Below are 20020 nucleotides of genomic sequence, written 5' to 3'. Positions count from 1 at the left end.
CCCAGAACTGCAAGACTCTCATTTCAATTTCAGGCAAGCTGCACTTTTAGTGCATCAGGATGAAAATAGGGACATAATTCCATTTTGGTCTGGAAACTCAGCCACCAGTCTCTCACCTCACTGAACAGCTGCTCCTTGAGGCCTTGCAGAGCTAGCTGAGTGAAATCAAGTCCTGGAAATGCTCTCGTCTAATTGACTGTCACCCTTAAGGACAAATGAAGAGTGACAGACAAGTGGGGAATCGATATTTGTCAAGAGAATCTGAGGCTCTTTTCTACATAGAGGTATAGCAAAACTAGGGATCAGTGCAAGGATAAAAGGAACTCAACCATCACAGTTATCAGTGAGCTGAATTGTTAATGAAAATGTTCTTAAGTTAAGTAGCTCTATATCAGATAATAATTAACTTGAGTTTTAGGACGGGCACAAAAATATCGAATAAATGCCTAATCTTTGTTGGGCTTCATGGACAGCAATTCATTTTTTCAAAGAAAATATGGGTTAAATATACAGGGTGGGCCATTTATATGGATACTCCGTAATAAAATGGGAATGGTTGGTGATATTAAAGTCCTGTTTGTGGCACATTAATATATGTGAGGGGGCAAACTCCTCAAGATGGGTGGTGACCATGGTGGCCATTTAGAAGTCCATCTTGGATACAACTTTTGTTTTTCAATAGGAAGAGGGCCATGTGACACATCAAACTTATTGGTAATGTCACAAGAAAAACAATGGTGTGCTTGGTTTCAACGTAACTTTATTCTTTCATGAGTTATTTACAAGTTTCTTTGTTCACAGCCATTGACATGTCGAAGAGGTTAACACGTGAGGAGCGGATCGAAATTGTGTTGATATCTGGTGAACACAGTAACCGGGTCATTGCAGCAGATTTCAATGCAAGACACCCTACGAGACCACCCATCTCCCATGCTACAGTTAGCAAACTGCTTGCTAAGTTTCATGAAATTGGTTCAGTGTTGGATTTGCCAAAATGTGGACGCAAGAAAACTGTCACTAATGAAGAAACATCAGTGGCTGTCCTAGCTTCATTCAGCAAGAGCCCACAGCGTAGCACTCGCCGCATGTCACTGGAGAGTGGCATTAGTCGAACATCCCTTCGGCGGATATTAGCTACTCACAAATGGCACCCTTACAAACTCCAGCTACTGCAGCATCTCAACGAGGACGACCCAGATCGGCGCACAGAATTTGCAGAATGGGCAAAACAAAAATTGGAACAGGACCCTCAGTTCACGCAGAAGATTTTGTTCAGTGATGAGGCAAACTTTTATGTGAACGGTGAAGTCAACAAACAAAACCACCGCTATTGGTCTGACACTGACCCACATTGGATGGATCCCTCCAAGACTGTTGGAACAACAAAAGTGATGGTTTGGTGTGGTATATGGGGTACAACGATAGTGGGTCCATTCTTCATCAATGGAAACCTCAAGGCCACTGGATATTTGAAATTGCTACATGATGTTGTGTTTCCCTCTGTATGCACTGAAGCTGGCACATTCCATGAGTTTTTCCAGCAAGATGGTACACTACCACATTATGGGTGCCAGGTCCGAGCAGTTGAACAGTTTGATGAACAGTTTCCTGGAAAGTGGATTGGTCATTGTGGGCCAGTCGAATGGCCCCCAAGGTCTCCCGATCTGACCCCCTTAGACTTTTATCTTTGGGGTCATCTGAAGACAATCGTCTATGGTGTGAAGATACGAGATGTGCAGCACCTGAAACTACGGATACTGGATGCTTGTGCTGGCATTTCTCCTGCGGTGTTGCTATCAGTGTGTGAAGAGTGGGAGAAGAGGGTTGCATTGACAATCCAACACAATGGGCAGCACATTGAACACATTTTATAAGTGGTCAGAAACTTGTAAATAACTCATGAAAGAATAAAGTTACGTTGAAACCAAGCACACCATTGTTTTTCTTGTGACATTACCAATCAGTTTGATGTGTCACATGGCCCTCTTCCTATTGAAAAAACAAAAGTTGTATCCAAGATGGCCGACTTCTAAATGGCCACCATAGTCACCACCCATCTTGAGGAGTTTGCCCCCTCACATATACTAATGTGCCACAAACAGGACTTTAATATCACCAACCATTCCCATTTTATTACGGTGTATCCATATAAATGGCCCACCCTGTAGATAACTGCCAATTGCTCTGATATAACAGTAACACATCTAACACAGTGAAGATGGTTTGTGTTACATCTAGTGTCGTCTTTGTGAGTGTGGTGACAGAGATATCCTAGTTATTGGATGGATTATGATTAATGTGCTCCAGATACTCATGGTCCCCTTGGGATGAGTTGTATAACATTAGTGACCCTCTGGTTTTACACATTGGATTTGAGCTGAGCTAATGATACAAAAACAGCATTACTGTGGTAGATATTAACACCGGTGGGCATGTTTAATGTTTATTAGGATGGACTCCTTGTCTTTCTCTGCTGAATTTGCATGTTCTTCCCATGTTTGCGTGGATTCTCTACCAGTATTCCTGCTTCCTTCCACAGTCCAAAGACATGTATGGAGTTAGGTTAAGTGGAGATTTTAAACTGCTTGAATGTGAACATTTGTTTATGTGTCTTATTGGCCCTGCGATGGGTTGGCAGCCTGTCCATGATGTACTCTACCTCTCACCATGTAGGAGCTGGGATAGGCTCCAGCCCCCTGTAGCCCTGAACTGGATAAGCGGAAGAGAATGGATGGATGGATGGAGTCCAATAATTCTGTGAATCCTTCTTTTTAGCTGCTCATTGATGGATTAAAAGTTTAGATGGACTGAAAATCTGGCTGGAGTAGCGTCACCTGTTCCTGACAAATCTCATGCTAGTGCACCCATATCCCACCAACTCATTACTAGCACATATTTCCAGATTGTTCCATCTTTTAGAACTGCTATGGGCTCTGTTATGTATTCACGTATTTAACTGTTTCCCCTTCATCCACCCTACATCACCTTTAGTGCCTGCTTCCCCTCGGGCTCATAATCAAACACTCACTCTGGAAAAATTATTCACCTGTGAAGGACCTCAGCAGCTTGCCCACTCTTCACCAACCCCTATTCAATATTGTGCATTCTGGTCTTGTAATAAAAACCCTAAAAGTGTGTTTGTTGTTATTCTGTCTCAGTACCTGCCTTTACATCTTCTAGTTTCAGCTAAAAACATAACAATATAGAGAAGACCATCACAGATCCTCTAAAGACTGTACAAATACGAAACACAGGCACAGATCAGACTCATACCTGATTAGTTAATGACTGATTAACGAGTGATTCTCACTGTTTTTAAAAACCAATATAGAAAGGAACCAGCAGGCGAGTCTGTAATGTTGGTATCAGCTCAAAATAAAGTAATAACCTTTTGTAAAGCACATCAGTATAATTATGAATACTTGCAATAATTCAAACATGTGAGTGAGAGCCACAGCGGTGAGGCTAAACGCGACATGGGCCAAACTAATCAGAGAATAATCAGCTAATGAGGCCAAAAGATAAGTTTTAAGTTTCACTCTAAAGGGGAGCCCTCCTGATGTCATCAGAGAAATTATTCCAGGGATTATTTAATTATAGTGAAGTATAATGAACACTGCAGCCTCCTGGGTCAGTTAACAGGGCTGTGGTCTGCTGTATTCACCACTGAAATGCACATAAGGACAATTTTATTAAGGAAGAAAATGCAACACAGAACTTGGAGTCTTTATAGCTGCCGTGGGGGGTTTGGAGCTCTATCTGCGCACTGTCGCTCTCACAGGGAAACCTCAAACTCCCGTTCCGTCAGACCACCCACGAACACTTATTCAAACGTAGGAGTGTTTTAAAGTGCTCACTCCAGCTGAGCTGCATGTCTGTGTGCTGTGGGAGGAAAGTGGAGCGCCTGGAGGACTCCTACTCAGACACACGGAGAACATGCAAGCCCCACGCAGAGAGCATCAGTTGCTTAGGAACAGAATTGTTCATCTGATGTGGGTGTGATCACTTTTACGTAGGGTGTGGGTTTTATTCATGCAAACGTGCGTGAAGCAGGGGTTTCATAACACTCATAATGCCTGGAGGTGGGTGGAAAAGGTGAGCTGCTGCTTATGCGCCATCTGCCAGCTGAACAACCGGTTGCTATAACAATGCTGCTGCAAAGTGGAGAAAAGGATTGTTTTAGAAATTCAAAGCTTTATGAAATATTTATATAAACACTTTTACTGTGTGATTCACCCTTCACTGGTGCTCCCCACTGTCATATCTTGCTAAAAAATTAGTTTCACTAAACTAAACCTGCTTCAGCCCCCTCCAGCTCACTCCTCCAGCATTATGTGGTTCAGTTTGTGCCCAAAATAGGTGCACCTGCACACTTTTTATGTCAGCTGAACTGACATAAAGGTTTTAAAACATTGCCTTTGACCACTTACCCTTATTCGTACTGATTATTTGTCATTATGTCCTGATTGAGTTGAAGTTATGTTTCTGCAAAGTGTTGTCGTCTCTGCATTGTAATTTGAATGGCAGGCAATTCAAAGAGCACACACGTGCATGGCTACCAGCTGAATAAAGTAATCCAGGGTTGCAGAAAAAAAGTCAAAAGTTTAGATGCTGTTAAAAAAAATTTTAGAGTCTGTTAGTATCTGTCCACAGAAGTATACCATCCAGGAATGGTGACTTTTTTTTCTGCACAGAGGATTGGTGATTTAACTGTCACATCTCACACAAACCCTGCACAGGAGCAGGTTTGGTCTGCAGCAGGACGTGAACCACCTTAATATCAGTGAGAGCCCAGGCTGTTACCTGGATAAGCCCAAACCCTGCTTCCTTTATAGGTCTCCTGCTATGCTGGCATGTTATATTTTGAAGAAGCTAAATAAGTTAAATAAAGATTCTGCAAACTGTGATGTACAAGGATAAATATATTGATTTAAATTGATAAAATACAGGATGATTGCGTTTACAGTGTAGATTACTTGCTGACTTGTGTAGTTTAAATGATTCGTTTTGGCATTACTCAAAAACTTTAAGTGGTATTTTTAGTGGTATTCCAGTATTCCAGAAATATCTCCCTGTATATTGTAGGTTGAGAAGTTTAACTCTAAAGGTATTATCATGAGGCGTAAAATTGCTAAATTTTGTAAAGGAATTGTATCTACATATGTTCAGATGCATTCCTTTCTTTTTCTTTTTTGATGATGTATATTGAATTTATCTGACAATGTTCACTGACAATGAATAAAGTTCAAAAATACCTTCAGCTATGCTCCTTCCCATTAAAATAATGTAGGTCCCTGCTTCAGATTTGTGCCCACACTTCCTGCCTTCCACCATTGGACTACCAGTCCAATCAATTTCCAGCTGATTTACATTAAAGCAGGGCTGCCAACTTTCCATTTGTTGCATCTGTGTTTTACGGTGATCAGTCTAACTTTGCATCTGTAGTGCAGGAGAACATACAGAGGGTTGGTGTGAAGAAGACGCTACGGATCGGGTGAGATGGAGGCAGGTGGTGATCAGCTGTGCAGCTCCTAAAGGGGCATAGGTTGGAGAGGAGATGGGCATAGAAAATGTGGGTGTCCTAGTGTAGCCCTGCTCTTGTCATGTGTGACCCCCTCGTCTGTCCCATTTTCTGTCCATGGACTTTATGTGATTAGACTATTATATATCATAAATCAATGTTTGAATTTAATTTTATGTATTATGTTGTATTCACACTTTACCGGTACTATATCCAGTTGTCAAGTATGGCATTATTTTTTCTTTCAGTAAATCTTTGTCTAACTGTTTGATTTTCTTTACACAAAAATGTGCTTAATTTAAATCCAATGTATTTATTTTGTTAACATAAAACATTATCAAGGATCAGGCAGGTATAGCTGTGTGGGAAGCAGCACCCAGAACTCAGGATATAGGGTGAGGTAATAAAGTGAGCCTTTAATATTGTGCTAAAATAACAGAAAGTCCAAGATAAACCAAAAGTTAAGCTCAAACAAGGGAAAGCACATATTAAGGAATACCATGGGGAACACACAGCAGTGACTGATGACACAACATTGGGCAAGGAGAGACTCAGACAATATATATACATAAATACAGTTGGATTGATGATTGAGGCGTCCTTAGGTGCAAAGTTTTTAAGACATTTCAGCTGTTTTAAAACTGAATCCACATTGAGGTGCTTCGTGTTCTACATGACGCGCATCTGAATCTCAAGTTCAGTAAGAAATGTGCATTCTCTCTTCTGTCTGTCTTCAGGACATGACACTTTACCAGTCTGTCAAACTCAATTTCGTCATTATCACTCTCGTCCAACAGTTTCCTCAGGCACCATCTGCACGCCGATCAGCCTCTGTTCACTTTAAATCCCTGCTCGTCTGTCATTCTGCCTTTCAGAATCTCATTTGTGCAACCCGCCTCTTCCTGGTCACTCAGAGAACCTCTCCAGCTGCTCCATCGCCACCCCCACCAGCATTTACACTGCAGGCGGTCATGTTCTACTTCCTGCCATCATTGCACTCTAATTACCAGTTAGTTCATTACTCAAACTTTGTGCTTCCATAAAGTCATAAAGTGGGTTTAAATTTAAGTTTAACTACAGTCACTAGGTTTAATTTTGGTCTTTTAGAAAATATTATTTCAGTTAAATTTCTGTTGCTCGTGGTTAAAAAGTCATCTTTCGGTTTGTTTGTTTGTTCTTTTGTTTTTGTTTTGAGCTCAGTATTTTTTTTTATGTTCTGTTTTCTCTTGTAAAAAAAAAAATCCATTTAAACCTTTTAGCTGTGAATAAAGCTTCTCCACCTGCATCCTTAATGGTGCGCCCTGCTGTGCTGGGATGTAACTGCTGAGCTGTGCAGATTTTGCTTAACTTGCTTGACTTTTGTTTTAAAACTGTTAAGACGTTTGCTATTTGTGAAAATAATTTTCTATTTTTTTCAGTTCAATTGTATTTATATAATGCCAGTTTACAACAACAGTCACCTCAAGGCACTTTCTATGGTAATACAATAACACAGAGAAAGATAAGATCATTTCTCATATCCTTTGTTTCTCAAGTATGAAAAGATTAAAAAAAAACTTTTGAATTCCAATTAAAGACTCTTTAAAGTTTTTGTAAAACTGGAGAAAACTGCAGCGGGTGGTGAGGGCAGCAGAGCGGGCAACTTCACAACTTCACTAACCCCCCTCAGAGACATTTATACTGGCAGACTTCAGCAAAAAGTCAGTTTCATCATCAAGGACCCCTCGCACCCTGTACACTCCCCCCCTTCCCTCTGGTAAACGCTACAGGTCAATCAGGTCAAAGAGAAACAGACTCAATAAACATTTCTACCCACAAACTGTCAAACATATCCTACCTCCACCCTGATTAAAGGTTAACTTCACTGTTAACATTTCTACTGCATTTATAAACTGTCACGATTTTGACCCAGTGTTTTGAGTTTTAGTTTGTTTTTATGTTTAAGTCCTTTAGGTTTTCTAAGTTCATTTCTATCATGCCTAGGTTGTTATTATTATAGTTCTTTGTTTATTAGTTTCCCCTTATGTTTTCAACCCCTGTGTTAAGTCTCCTATGTCCTTCATGTGTTTCATGTCTGCATGTCTTTTGTTAAGTTCATGTTGTCAGGTCTGCGTTTCATTATGTTTCCTGTTTTATTTTGAAGAGTATTGTGTTGCTGTGTTCATTGTGTTTAGTTTTACTCTTCCACTGCGACGTTGTTATGTTCATTTGTGTCAGCTGTTTCCCCATGTGTTTCCACTTCCCCTGATCACCTCCTGTGTGCTTTTAGTCTGTGTGTGTTCATTCATTCCTTGTCTGAGCGTCTGTTATCCTACCTTGTCTCCATGATTATGCATTCATGCAAGGTCTCTATGTCCATGTTCCACAGTTTTGTTATGTTTAGCTCACCCAGTTTAGGTTATGATTTAGTCTTTGCTTTTGTTTTTTTTATTGCTAAGATCAGCCTTCAATAAACAGTTCGTTTTAATTCAATATAAAGTCTTGTTATTCTGCGTGTCCGCACTTGGGTCCACCTTCTTCTGCCTCAGCCAGACTGTGACATAAACCATATTTATTGTAGTATAATGCAACCAACATTCCTACCTCTATTTATAAACCGTATTTATTATAATGCAACCTACCTCTAGTCCTACCTCTTACTCAGTGTGTGCTACCATTGATCACATCGCTCCCCATATTGCACCTGCTCCTTTATATGGCACATATAACTTGTACATATCTGTGTAGATACTTACGTTATTAGATACATTCCCTATGTAGGTGCCTCTTTAACTTTAAGTCAAGTTAACTCTTTTTTTCTTTTCTTTTTTTCTTTTATTCTAAAGGAATTTCAATGTAAAAATCTACATGCTGCTAACGGAGATTTGCTAAAATGTGTTTCATTGATTTTGCAACAGTAACAGTAAAGATCGATTCTAATTCTTATCTGTGTTTGTCGGTAATAACACAGTAATAGTGCTCACTAGTCCAGCCCTGAACTAAACTCAGCAAATCTGAAGGTCTCCAAAAACAAAGATCAGCAAGTCAGACTCCCTTTAACAAAAATGTTAGTCTTAAGTATAATTCAAAGTTTTTGAGAAAGGATCCCCCAAACCATCAGGCCAGATAACCAACCTATCCTGGGCTTGGTTCCGCAGGAGACTTGTTCCTATTAAAAGGGAGTTCTTCCTCCCAACCATCACCAAGTCCTGCTGGCAGGGATCGTTTGATTGTCGGAGTTCTCTGTAGGGTATTTACTTTGAATTTAAATGGGTAAAACTTCCTTCTTACCAGCTTTTGTTTGCAAAGAAAAATAAACTAAGTTGATATAAGAAATCATTGTAGCTTGATTGTCTGCTCTCTTTTTTGGCGTCACTTGCTGTCTGAGTTGTCTTTGCCTCAGGACGACCTCACTTCACCTGCTCTGCCTAAATGCGTCGTGCTTTTGGATCCTCAAAACAATTACTAGATTTGTCATTTGAGCGCTGGATGACTGGGCATATTTGGAGAGAACTGTCAGAGATGGTGAATTGCAAGAGGGGACAGAAGAGCTTTTGGCAGGATGAAGAGTGGGGTGACTAGCAATGCAGTGGATCTAATATAGATAGTCTACAGTATTAAATCAAAGCAGCAAATATGCAAATCCAATTAGGGAACTAATTTATTGTTGTTTTGAAGTAACAACAATAACTATACACAAATGAATCACTTATTTGAATCACATATCCCAAATGCAGTCGGCATCAAATACAGGCAGACTAACTGACACTGACAGCAAAGAATCAGACTGAGGCCAGTGTTGGGCTCCAACTGGTCCAGGTGGAGCTGTATTGGTGTTGGGCAGGAAGCTGGATTTCAACACTGGTAGTATAAGTTTATGTAGAACTACAGCCTTGTAAAAGGAAAGTTTTAATGCAGTCCTGAGGAAAAAAAACAAATGCTTATTGCTTCCATAGGAAATAAGAGGGTAAGCAGCAGCCAGGTGCTGCTAATCAAATGCAGCTGATTAACTGATCATCAGCAGGTGTGAGCACCTCAATAAGTTTTGGACAGTTTTTTGCATTTGAACAAACCACAAGCTTTCTGAATGAATCCCCTCTGGAAAGATGTGGAGTGAAGATGTTTGGCCATAATGTGCAGTTCCTTTGCTGATATGATGGGCTTGGTTGCTATAGCCAGACACGGGATCCCCAATTTGGGGTCATGTGACAGGACGATAACTCCAGCACAGCAAATCTACAACAGAATGGATGAAAAGCAACAGAATCAAGGTGTTGGGGTTTATGGAGTTCAAAAATACATATGTACAATACATTATGTTGGGGGGGAAAAGGTGTTACTGATCATACTGCCAAATGCTAAAATGGTAGTAATGAAAAGCAGACTCTTAAACAAGGCCCAACAAAAGCAATTTCACAGTTCAAAAGGTTTATTTTCACAGGAAAAAGTTTCACAGGAGTGGATGCCAGTGAGGAGGGTTCCAGGAGACTGAGCGAGACTTCACCGGGAGAGAGGACAGGCAGGTTAATCCAGGTGAGTTTGTACATGGAGATTTTAGCAAGCCCTACCTACAATTCCTGAAGGTAAAAGGTTTTTAACTGCGAGCAGCAGCTTACTTTGAGGTGCCACTGGTTTGCTCTGAAGCAGTAATGGAGGTTGGAGGAGGGTGTGTTGGCAGGTGAGCACTTCCTGAAGAAATGAACCAACTCAAAGACGATAGGTGAATTTGCCTGAGATGAAAGTCGATTCATGGCATTTAGGAAACACTGGAAGGCAGTTAAATGTACAAACTTATAGGAACACACTGTTAAGAACAGAAACTCAGGATTGACAAATATGGGTAAAAAGATTTCTGAAGCACACCTGCATAGATGTATTTTTGACATCCTCACATATGTTCATTACTTTAAGAAAACAGTTAGTGGTTATACTGCATATCGTCTCCACACCAGCTGTAAAAAGAAACAGATTGTGCAAGTGTTCATGGTATTGTGCCCAAGCAGCCACCATAGTAATGATTCATTTTGTTTTAGCTAGCCATGATTCACATAGCATGTAAAAAGTCTATATGCATCTTCATTTTCCAGGAAAAGAAGATGCTTCCTGTCTCCACCACTACCAATACTATCCAATAAAGGCTGCATGCAATAAACCAGGACAGTTCCAAAAAGATGTGAAGTTCTTCTTTGCTACATGCTAATGTGTAGTGACAGGATCTTTTTTTTTTTCCCAAGGGGCAAAAAAACTACTTATGCATGATATTTCCCTTCTGTGTGCATGAGAGCCTCATTCATTCTTTCCCAAAGCCATTTCTGTTGTGCACAAAAAGAAAGTTGGCCTGTGTCTGTTTGTGTTTGTGTGCACGCATGCATGAGTGCAGGCATAGTAAACTGGCTTTTGTGCAATTCATTAGAAATTCTGCTGACAGAGACTTGCAGAGAAAGCAGTTGTGCGCGCGTGAAGGGAATAACAAGAGGACCACTCCTGCCCAGAGATGGCCTGCAGCTTTAAAGATATCAGCTCCCTCATATAAAGACTTATAACGTCACACACACACACACACACACACACACACACACACACACACACACACACACACACACACACAAACGCACAAACACTGACTGGACATCGATGTGTGGTTAGTATTCGGGCCCACAAACTTTTCTCATTACAGCTGGTATTTCTGATTAACACGGGCTGCAGTGAAAGAGAATAATGTGGCTGAATAATAGGCAGGAAAATGAGGTACAGTGTCATTAAGAAACAGAAAAATGTAGTTTGAGCCAGTGTTTGGGTTTTCTGGCTGTAAAAGCATTTTATTGCGAGTTGCACAGGTGCATGGTAAATTCACAGAGGAACTTCTGTAAGGTTAATGCAGACTAGTTGAAGTAAATAAAAGAAATAAAACCAACAAAAAGGTGTTTTACAATAAATTTTAAACCTAAGTGTCATGATATAATTAAATTAACAAGAATCTAGAATTTTTATCACGTCCAAGATAAATTCATTTATTTCATTTGCAGAATCAAATCTTTCTGAGTCTTTAGATGATGATGTCCTCTAGTTATTGCTGGTATTTTATTTTATTTTTTAAAGAACTGAGCTCAATATTAAATATTTAAAACTGTAATAATTTTTACATTAAAAGTCAGTCACAATATATATTGTTGCTTGCTGCATCAAACCCACTGAGAATGAGACAATTGTTTCAATCAGTCCTCATCTTTTCTCTTTTGATTCACTGCCTCTTCTCCTGTCAACCTTTGTTTCAGGTTACTTAGCCTGGCATTTAAAATAAAAGGGCTATAAACTCCCAGATAAACACAGCAAGCATCTGAACTTAAGAGCATTTGGCAGCTATAGGGACACAAGTTTGTATTGATAGACACCGGAGATAAAAGTATAGCGAGAGTGTCACAAAACAAGTGACATGGCCGTGAGAAGAAGCGAGCTGCACACACAAAATGACAGTTAATAGTTAATGAGGAATTTAAGCTAACAATGATGTGTGTGGTCGGTGTGGTTATTGCTGTGAGTGAGTGTATGAGTGCAGTGTTGTATAAGAAAACAAACCAGAGAGCAGCAAAACTCCAAAAGGGTGTCTCAAGGATTAGAATCACCCACAACTGAAATCTAAGGGCTTTCATAGAACACCAGTACACTGGGTCCAGGGTTGCCAGTGCTGGTTGTGGGCAAATCACATCTCCTTTCCCAATACCTGCAGAAGAGAGCGGCCACACAGGTAGCTGGAAAGAAAGGTGAATGTACACTCACCTGACATTTTTTAGGTACGTCTGTCTAATCAGCCAATCACATAGCTGTAACTGGGTGCAACTGAGCAATTAGACAAGGTCAGGACGACCTGCTGAAGTTCAAAGTGAACATCAGAATCGGGAAGAAAAATGATTGACGTCTGAGTGTAACTCCAGGACTACAGAGAATGCCCCGAAAAAGAGACAATATCCAGTGGGCAGTAGATCTCTGAGTAAAAATGCCTTGATGATGTCAGAGAAGAGTGGCCAGACTGCTTTCAGTTGATAGGACACCAACAGAAAATCAAATAACCCCTTGTTATTTGATTTTCCTTAAGTCCACACTTCAGCCAGCTAAGAACAGGAAATTGAGGCAACTATTTGCTCAGTCTCACCAATATTGGACAACAGAAGTTTGGAAAAATTGCCTGGTCTGATGAGTCCTGATTTCTGCTGTGACATTCAGGTGGTACGGTAAGTATCTATGTAAGCCTTTGAAAGAAAGCATGGATCCATGCTGCCTTGTATCAGTGGTTCAGGCTGCTGCTGCTGGTGTAATGGTGCGGGGGATATTTTCTTGGTACACTTTTGGGCCCCTTAGTATCAACATGGCATCATTTAAACTCCACAGCCTGCCTGAGTATTGCTGCTGACCTTCCTGTCCATGCCTTAATGACCACAGTGTACCCATCTAAATGCAGAATGATGATTAGATATCACTCTGTATTGGATAATTAGTTATTATTAATCTCTGGCTCTCCTCCACAGTGTCTTTTCCTGTCTTCCTCCCTTCACTCCCAAACCGTGAGAGGGGGAAGACAGAACCAGGCTCAGGGAGGTGGCCTCTCCCTGAGCAACAAACAGCGTTGCTCATCACAAATCTGTAGCTCTGTTTCCTAAAATCTGAGCCCCCTGGGTGGGCTCCATGTGGATCACCAAAGTTTCTAATCTACCTTTTTCATTGTTGTAGTTTGATAATCAAGTTACCGTACAATATTTAATTAAATTTTGACAATTTTAAAGAGTAAAAAAACAAAGCCACAGGGTTTAAATTAGGCGTTAGTCTTCCTTTATTGAAGGGGTTTTGACCAGGAAATGTAAAAATTAATACTTGGAAATAAGATGTTCTAGTGGCTATCTGATGTCTTAAGCACCACAAAATACTTCACCTCATGATTAAAGGTTTGAGGAGTCTTAATTTTCAGACTTCAAATTGTGACTCAGTATTTTTACCTTAAAGAATAGCTGCCATAAAGAACCGTCACCAACTCTGCACTTCTACTCAGTGGCACGGAGCATCTCACCATCATCCCATTGTTGTGGTTTTATGGCTCACAAGCTCGCTGTTGTAGTTCATTCTCTCATCAGCCTCATTTCCAGCCTCAGCGGGCAGTGAAAAAACCCTGCTAAACCGACTGCTGTTTGGCATAAGGGCTGACAGCATACAATGTGCAGAGGTGTGAAATTGGACAGGGTTTAAACTTCTCTCTGGAACACTCGCTTTTCATCCATCACACAACCTCTTTTTGTGTGTACAACTGAGGGAAACCAAAAGGCTTCTAAGAGAGATGGTCTGAATGTGTGCACCGTAATCTCCACCCTTATGATTCATCACGAGATAACAAAGGCACACAAAAGACAAAGCCAAGGCGATGCCGAGTGATTTGCACCACCCCCGAGTGAGCAGGTGTAAATGTTTCTGCCTTGAATGTGACTACATGACACTTTGTATTTGAAAAGAGACCCTCTCTCTACTCTTCTACTCCAGGATTCATTTTTTAGATTCAGCCAACTGGACCTAGACAGCTGAGAGGAGAGGACCTGTATGAATATTAAAATAAGCGCTGTAATCACTCTCCATTTACTAGCCCACAAACATATGCCATGCTTTAAACTGTGCCTGAATAGCTGCATTAATCTTTCAGTATGCACTCATCTACTGTGAGTTCATCATCCAGGGACCCTCACTCCCTCCAAGGCCATTCATTTTTCATGGAGCCCCGACGGTGATGGAGCATGTCCACGAGTGCAACTGGGAAATTACCGTGAGAATCTTCAACACTTTGTGGTACGAACGCATATTAAAAGAAAATCACATGGACCTTAATCTAACTAAATGTTGCTTTCTGCTTTTTTATTTTTTGTTGTTGCCACTCATCTCTGTTTTATATCCCAAGCTGCATGGGAACTACTTGAGTTGAGGTGCAAAACATCACTGCCATTATCCATCCGTCTCTCCTTTTGAGGGTACTGGAGCCTATTCCAGGTGTCATAGGGCCAAAGGCGGGGTACACCGTGGACAGGTTACCAGTCTAACAAACAGAGACAGACAACCATTTGCACCTATGGGCAATTTAGATTAATCAATTGACCTATCCACACAAACTGCATGTGGTTGGACAGTGGGAGTGCTCAGAGGAAACCCACACAAACACAGGGAAAACATGCAAACTTCATACAGAAAGACCTCAGTCTAACGGTGGAATTGAACTATGCAGCAACAGTGCTAACCACTGTGCCACTGTGCTGCCACTACCATTAAACCCTGTATTTCCCTTGCACATCTCTGCTGCTTGTTCAAGACTCTTAAAGCCTGTAAGCAAGTTTCCAAACCATCGGGAACATCTGCTTTATTTATTAACCCTCTCAGGCTCAAATTAAACTTTTTGTTGCTAATGCACAACCAAGTCCTACAGTGATACTTCTGAGTAGAAAAAACTCATAAAATATGTATGTGGGGTAATCAGGTTGTTAGTTTTTAACTGTTGCAAATCGGCAACACCTGCTTCGAGAGGGTTAAATCCAGAAAGTTAATTTAATTTCAGAACAAAAGATTTATGGCTTTTCAGAAGCATTTCAAATCCTATATTTCTGATGAGGTGCTAACTCCCCAATAAATGGCTGATGAGCCTTTACAGTGTAAACACCCCAAAGCTTCAACGAGATTAATGATAAAAAAAAAAATATCGGGACATGGATATGAAACCCATTTGTTCTCATATTCATACCCAGCTCTTTTTGCTTTTATGCTTGTCAAACTTTAGTGAGTATTTCTTTTAAAAAAAAGAAAAGTATAATGTTGTCAGAACCCTCGAAAGAAAATGACTTATGACTTGTGAAAAATACATTTATTTAAAAAGGAAAATGTGAAAGATCAGCTCATATCAGCTCATCAGTAATGTGTGTGGATCTGTGATCAGTGCAAAAAAAATAAATAAAAAATCAAAGAATAAAGTAAACCAAACGACTTGGAATGAATGCAATGGAGACCGATTGCAAAGGTCCTCAGTTGAACAATTAACCCAGGTGACAAACATCACTCTAAATAAGCCACACCTCTAATCCAGGTAGCCGCCACAACCTGTGAGTGGATACAGAAGCCCCATCACATTGATGTTAAATGATGTTAACATGTTTTCCCTTCTTTCAAGAGGTTTCTGAGAACTTTGGAGATTATTAAAAGTCACATTAAGCAGTGACAGCTGTGCAGCTATAACACATGAATTTCTACTTAATATCTCAGATTACTCTGCTCTTATGATATGCAGAGACCAGTGCTTTCAATACAGCTGCTGTGGTTGCGTTTCAGAGAGGTGTGGGCTAAAGTGTCTGAAAATAACCAACTCTGTGGGGGACATCAGAAGAGAGAAGACTCACACCTCTAGCTCACCTCTACCCAAGGCTGTATAGGACTAAAATAGCAAGTATTCTGCACATGTAGAGCATCATTTAACCTTTAATAGGTTCTTCAAAGTGTTTCAGAGGAACGCACATGCAGCCAACTCTGCGATTAGCGAACACATGGGTCTCGGCCACCCACTTGTTGGCTCTAAGCACAGCAATTTCCTGTTGATGCTCTTATTGTTTCATAGGCTGTGTAATATGACAATGATTTACATTCATACTGGGCAATTCAGCATCTCTTGTACTGAAGTTTAATTCCAGTGTGCAAACCCTGTGGCTACGATAATGAACCCAAACAGATTAACTCTATTCAATTCAGAACAATTTAATTTTAAATACGCGATTTTAAATCATATGTCTCTCGAATGAGGTCAGCACTTTAAAACTAAGAGAAACCAAACAAGTCTCCAGTGAACATGGACTCAGAATTAAAACTGTCCTTTATTTGTGGAGTTTCTTTTTAGAGACTTCTAGCTTATGTTTTGCTTTTCCCAGCGGCCTCACTAGCTGCTTAGATTCACTTACAACTGGGGTGTCAAACATAAGGCCCGAGCAGGCTGAAATTACTCAAATCTGGCCTACTGGTCAGCTTTGTAAAGTCTAAAGGAGGACATACATTTCAGACATTTAAGTGCATTGTCATAGGTTTTATAGCTTTTTCTGTTAATAAAGACCTCCCCCATGGCCATTCATACTGTACCAAACTAATTAAGTAATTACTAATTAGTAAGTTATTGTAATTCCAGTGCTAAAACATTCATCTTTCCTATGAAATATGCCCTCCATACATTAAAAATAAAAAGACCAAAAATAAAAATAATAAAAATTAAATGTTGTCAAACAATAAAAACTTAACTTAAAGAAGAAAATGCACCCTGGAAACTAAACTGAATTAAAAACATATAGTCAAAGTGGAATAAAAGTAAAATCTAATTAGAAATTCCAAAACTACAACAACACTAATTTGTGGCAACCCATAGTTTTACAGACCTGCCAGATGTTGCCGATCCTGTCTATTGACAGAATCGATCACCTGGTTACTGTGTTGCTCTATGACGTGCTGAACCAGCAGCAGCTGACACCATCACAATCAACAAGACTCAACATGAGGAACTCTGGCTCTGTCCAGGCGGTGGGAGGGGCAGGCAGCACTGGATCTTCCAGTCTGCTTGAGGTATCATGAACAATGGCTCTCAACCCTTCGATGAATGTAGGCACTATAAACTAGAATACATGAACTCCACAGAAGCTCCTTTTACGCTTTTCCTTATCTTTTGTCATATACCTATATACGGCTAAAATGGTGGATGCTTGTGAAACATCACTGAAGATTCAAATAATGAGTTCAGCGTATGTAAAAGTAACCTTTGCACTCTAATTGCTCAGTTTCAGGCAGAATTTGCTACACTTGGCTCTGTATCATGTTCATGAGAAGAAATATAGTTAATATGGGGCATCACTTAAGGCCCAGGTTCAAGTCTGACCTGCTGCCCTTTGCTGTTCGTCTTCTCTGCTTTGACCTCCACTTCCCTGACTAATCTTCACTAATAAAGGCAAAAAATGTTTTTAAAAAAACATACCTAATATGGTTACTTCACTCAAAGCTCCAGCTGTGAGCACAGAAGCCCCACCCACCTGCAGTTCAAACCTTCTCTTTGCAAGAAGCAGCCAATCAGAAGAAAGCTGGCTAAAAAGAAGTAACAACAACTCCTCTAACAGAGGGGACAATGATGAGTTGGATGAAGGCCTTGAATTATATAAATAAAGATTATAAAAAAAATTGTGTCAATCATGGAATCATGCACAGCTACTCCAGTAGAATTCAGGTATAAACATGGCGCTGGAAAATATTAATAAAGGTTGCCTTTATAAATAATAAAACATTTCATTTCCCCTATGGGGCATCCTGTTGACGTTATTAGCATCTTTAATAAAGCAGTCTGCAACACTCTGATGGCACAGATGTAATCTGAGGCCTCGAATCCAGTTTGAGTAACTGATCCAGCATTTCAAAGGTTAATGAACACCAAAGGGCTGCACAGCAGCTCCTGCTTCTTAATATTTTTTTTAATCATACCAGCAATCATTTCATCGTTCCTCTCCCTGCCTTTGAGTTGAACAGCAGACATATGGTGATTACATTGCAAAATAATGTACCAGCCTGGCAATGATATTGTATCAAAGGCTGAGTGACTTTTAAAGCTGTGTTCACACCAATTTGAGAACAGTGCGAAAAAGTGAAGCCCTCTCATTCATTTGAATGACAACAGTCTAGCAACACAGGGAGGGTGTGAAGTTTATTGCCTGTTAAACCTCACAAATAGACAGCATAATGTTTACTGTGCATAAATTACCACTTTTCACACTACGAACTCAAACCCTCAAGCTGAGATACAAGGCTGCAGATTATCAGCGTTACGAAACAAAAGAAAAATGGGACTACGCTCATCATGAAATAAAACAGAAGCCCACTGTTTGCATGAGAAAGCAGTATTAGTGGCATACGGCATATTCTCACAATGCTTTAAAGTCTCAGTAGGTCGAGGTGTCCTCGTTGTAGAAGCGTCTCCTCACTTCTCCTTCACCCACACTTCTATATTTGGAGTTTGTGTCACAATGCCTGCAGTAATCTTCCAGTCAGGGAGTTGAGCTTATCTCGGTCGTGATTTCAATTAGAGGCTTTTTTTGTAAACTGTTTCTACAGTCATGTGAAAAAAATAAAAATATATTTGAACTAATAAACACCTGAATTTCTTTGAAACAGTAGTAGAAGGTGTCAAAAATCAACAAAATGTTAGTTTTTTTAGTCATAATGTAAAAGAGTTATTACATAGATAAGAGTGAACAAAAAAGCCTGACGTTTATCACAAATTCAAATGCAGAAAGTCTGAATCAAAGGTTCAAGAGTCTGCTAAACGTTTTTTATCAACAACCTCCAGAGAAAATGAGCTGTGGGTGTCTTCGTGGATAAATCATTCTACCAAGTGAGGTATATTTCAAATGATTGTCTAATAGCACGTAAACGGCAAGAAGAATCTACCAGAAGTGATGAGCAATCCTAAATGTCTTCATAGGTTGGGCAGGTATCTCAATCAGAAAGACTGTGCACAGATTTTATTGTCGTGGGAGGCGAGCCATTAAGAAGCCCATTATGAGAGCTGGACAAAACCTGAACTGGAAAAGTGTCAGTCTCTGACTGAACTACAAATTCTGCTTGAGCATAATGAGATTATATCTGTATCAAATTAAAGCTGAACCAGAAAGTGAACTTTCATCAGGATAATTATGATCCTAATTGCACTAAAAAAAATCCACAAAGAAATACACTCGGTAGTCACTTTTATGGTGAAAAACTTGCAAAGAAAACTTACAAAAATTGTATTACTTACGCCTTGCTAGGACCAGTCAGACTCCCTTCTACCTTTACTTTTCATGCCACAGATTTAAACAAAAAAAAACAGTTCAGTGGAATTTTGGTCCATCGCCACCAAAACCTGCAATCCATATTTAGAGGGCTAACTGTATCTGGCTGTTCTAGGCTGATATAAAACTTCAGCAGTGTGAAGATCATGTATTTGCCCCCAGAACCCACACACTGAAGCAGATATTGATTTCCAAAGTGTTTACTTAGCAGAGTTACACCTGCGACAGCTTGATTTAATGAAGAGTTAAACTGATTTTCAGCTGTAGATCTGTGATAAATGCACAGAGATGTTCTCCGAGCACAAATCCCATAAAGTCTCATGGTAACAAGTGTAGGTGTGGAGCTTTCTAGCAACTTTAGAAGCAAATGAAATCCTCACAGCATGCACAGACCTACAAATGAATGCAATTTCTGTTATTATAAAGAAGCTTAAAATCTTCATAGCATGTAGGTTTGCAGCATTTGACTGACCACACCCTCAGGAATGCCACTGATAGCTAATTTTCCTCCTTATTTAGTCACCAGGATGATTAGTGTTTATTAGTTTGCTGATTGGAATGAAGCGCACGCACCGGGGTCATGTTAATACATAAATTACATCTCAGGGTGAAGAGGGGGGGAACAAACAACCCTGCCAGCTGACTGGTATAGGAGACC

At 40.1% G+C, this 20020-nt stretch overlaps 1 long non-coding RNA gene across 1 annotated transcript; it reads left to right on the top strand.

Moving 5' to 3' along the window:
* The first annotated feature begins 9581 nt into the window (after nucleotides 1–9581).
* LOC309716346 lies at nucleotides 9582–10719 on the top strand. The gene is made up of 3 exons (XR_014279414.1): nucleotides 9582–9771; nucleotides 9942–10033; nucleotides 10588–10719. It is a non-coding gene; the product is annotated as an uncharacterized lncRNA (long non-coding RNA).
* Nucleotides 10720–20020: the final 9301 nt, after the last annotated feature.

The sequence above is a fragment of the Aulonocara stuartgranti genome (genome assembly GCF_965226115.1).
Source record: "Aulonocara stuartgranti genome assembly, chromosome: 10".
Lineage (NCBI taxonomy): Eukaryota > Metazoa > Chordata > Actinopteri > Cichliformes > Cichlidae > Aulonocara > Aulonocara stuartgranti.
Note: the sequence above shows the minus strand (reverse complement) of the source record. Positions and strands in the feature narration are given on the sequence as shown.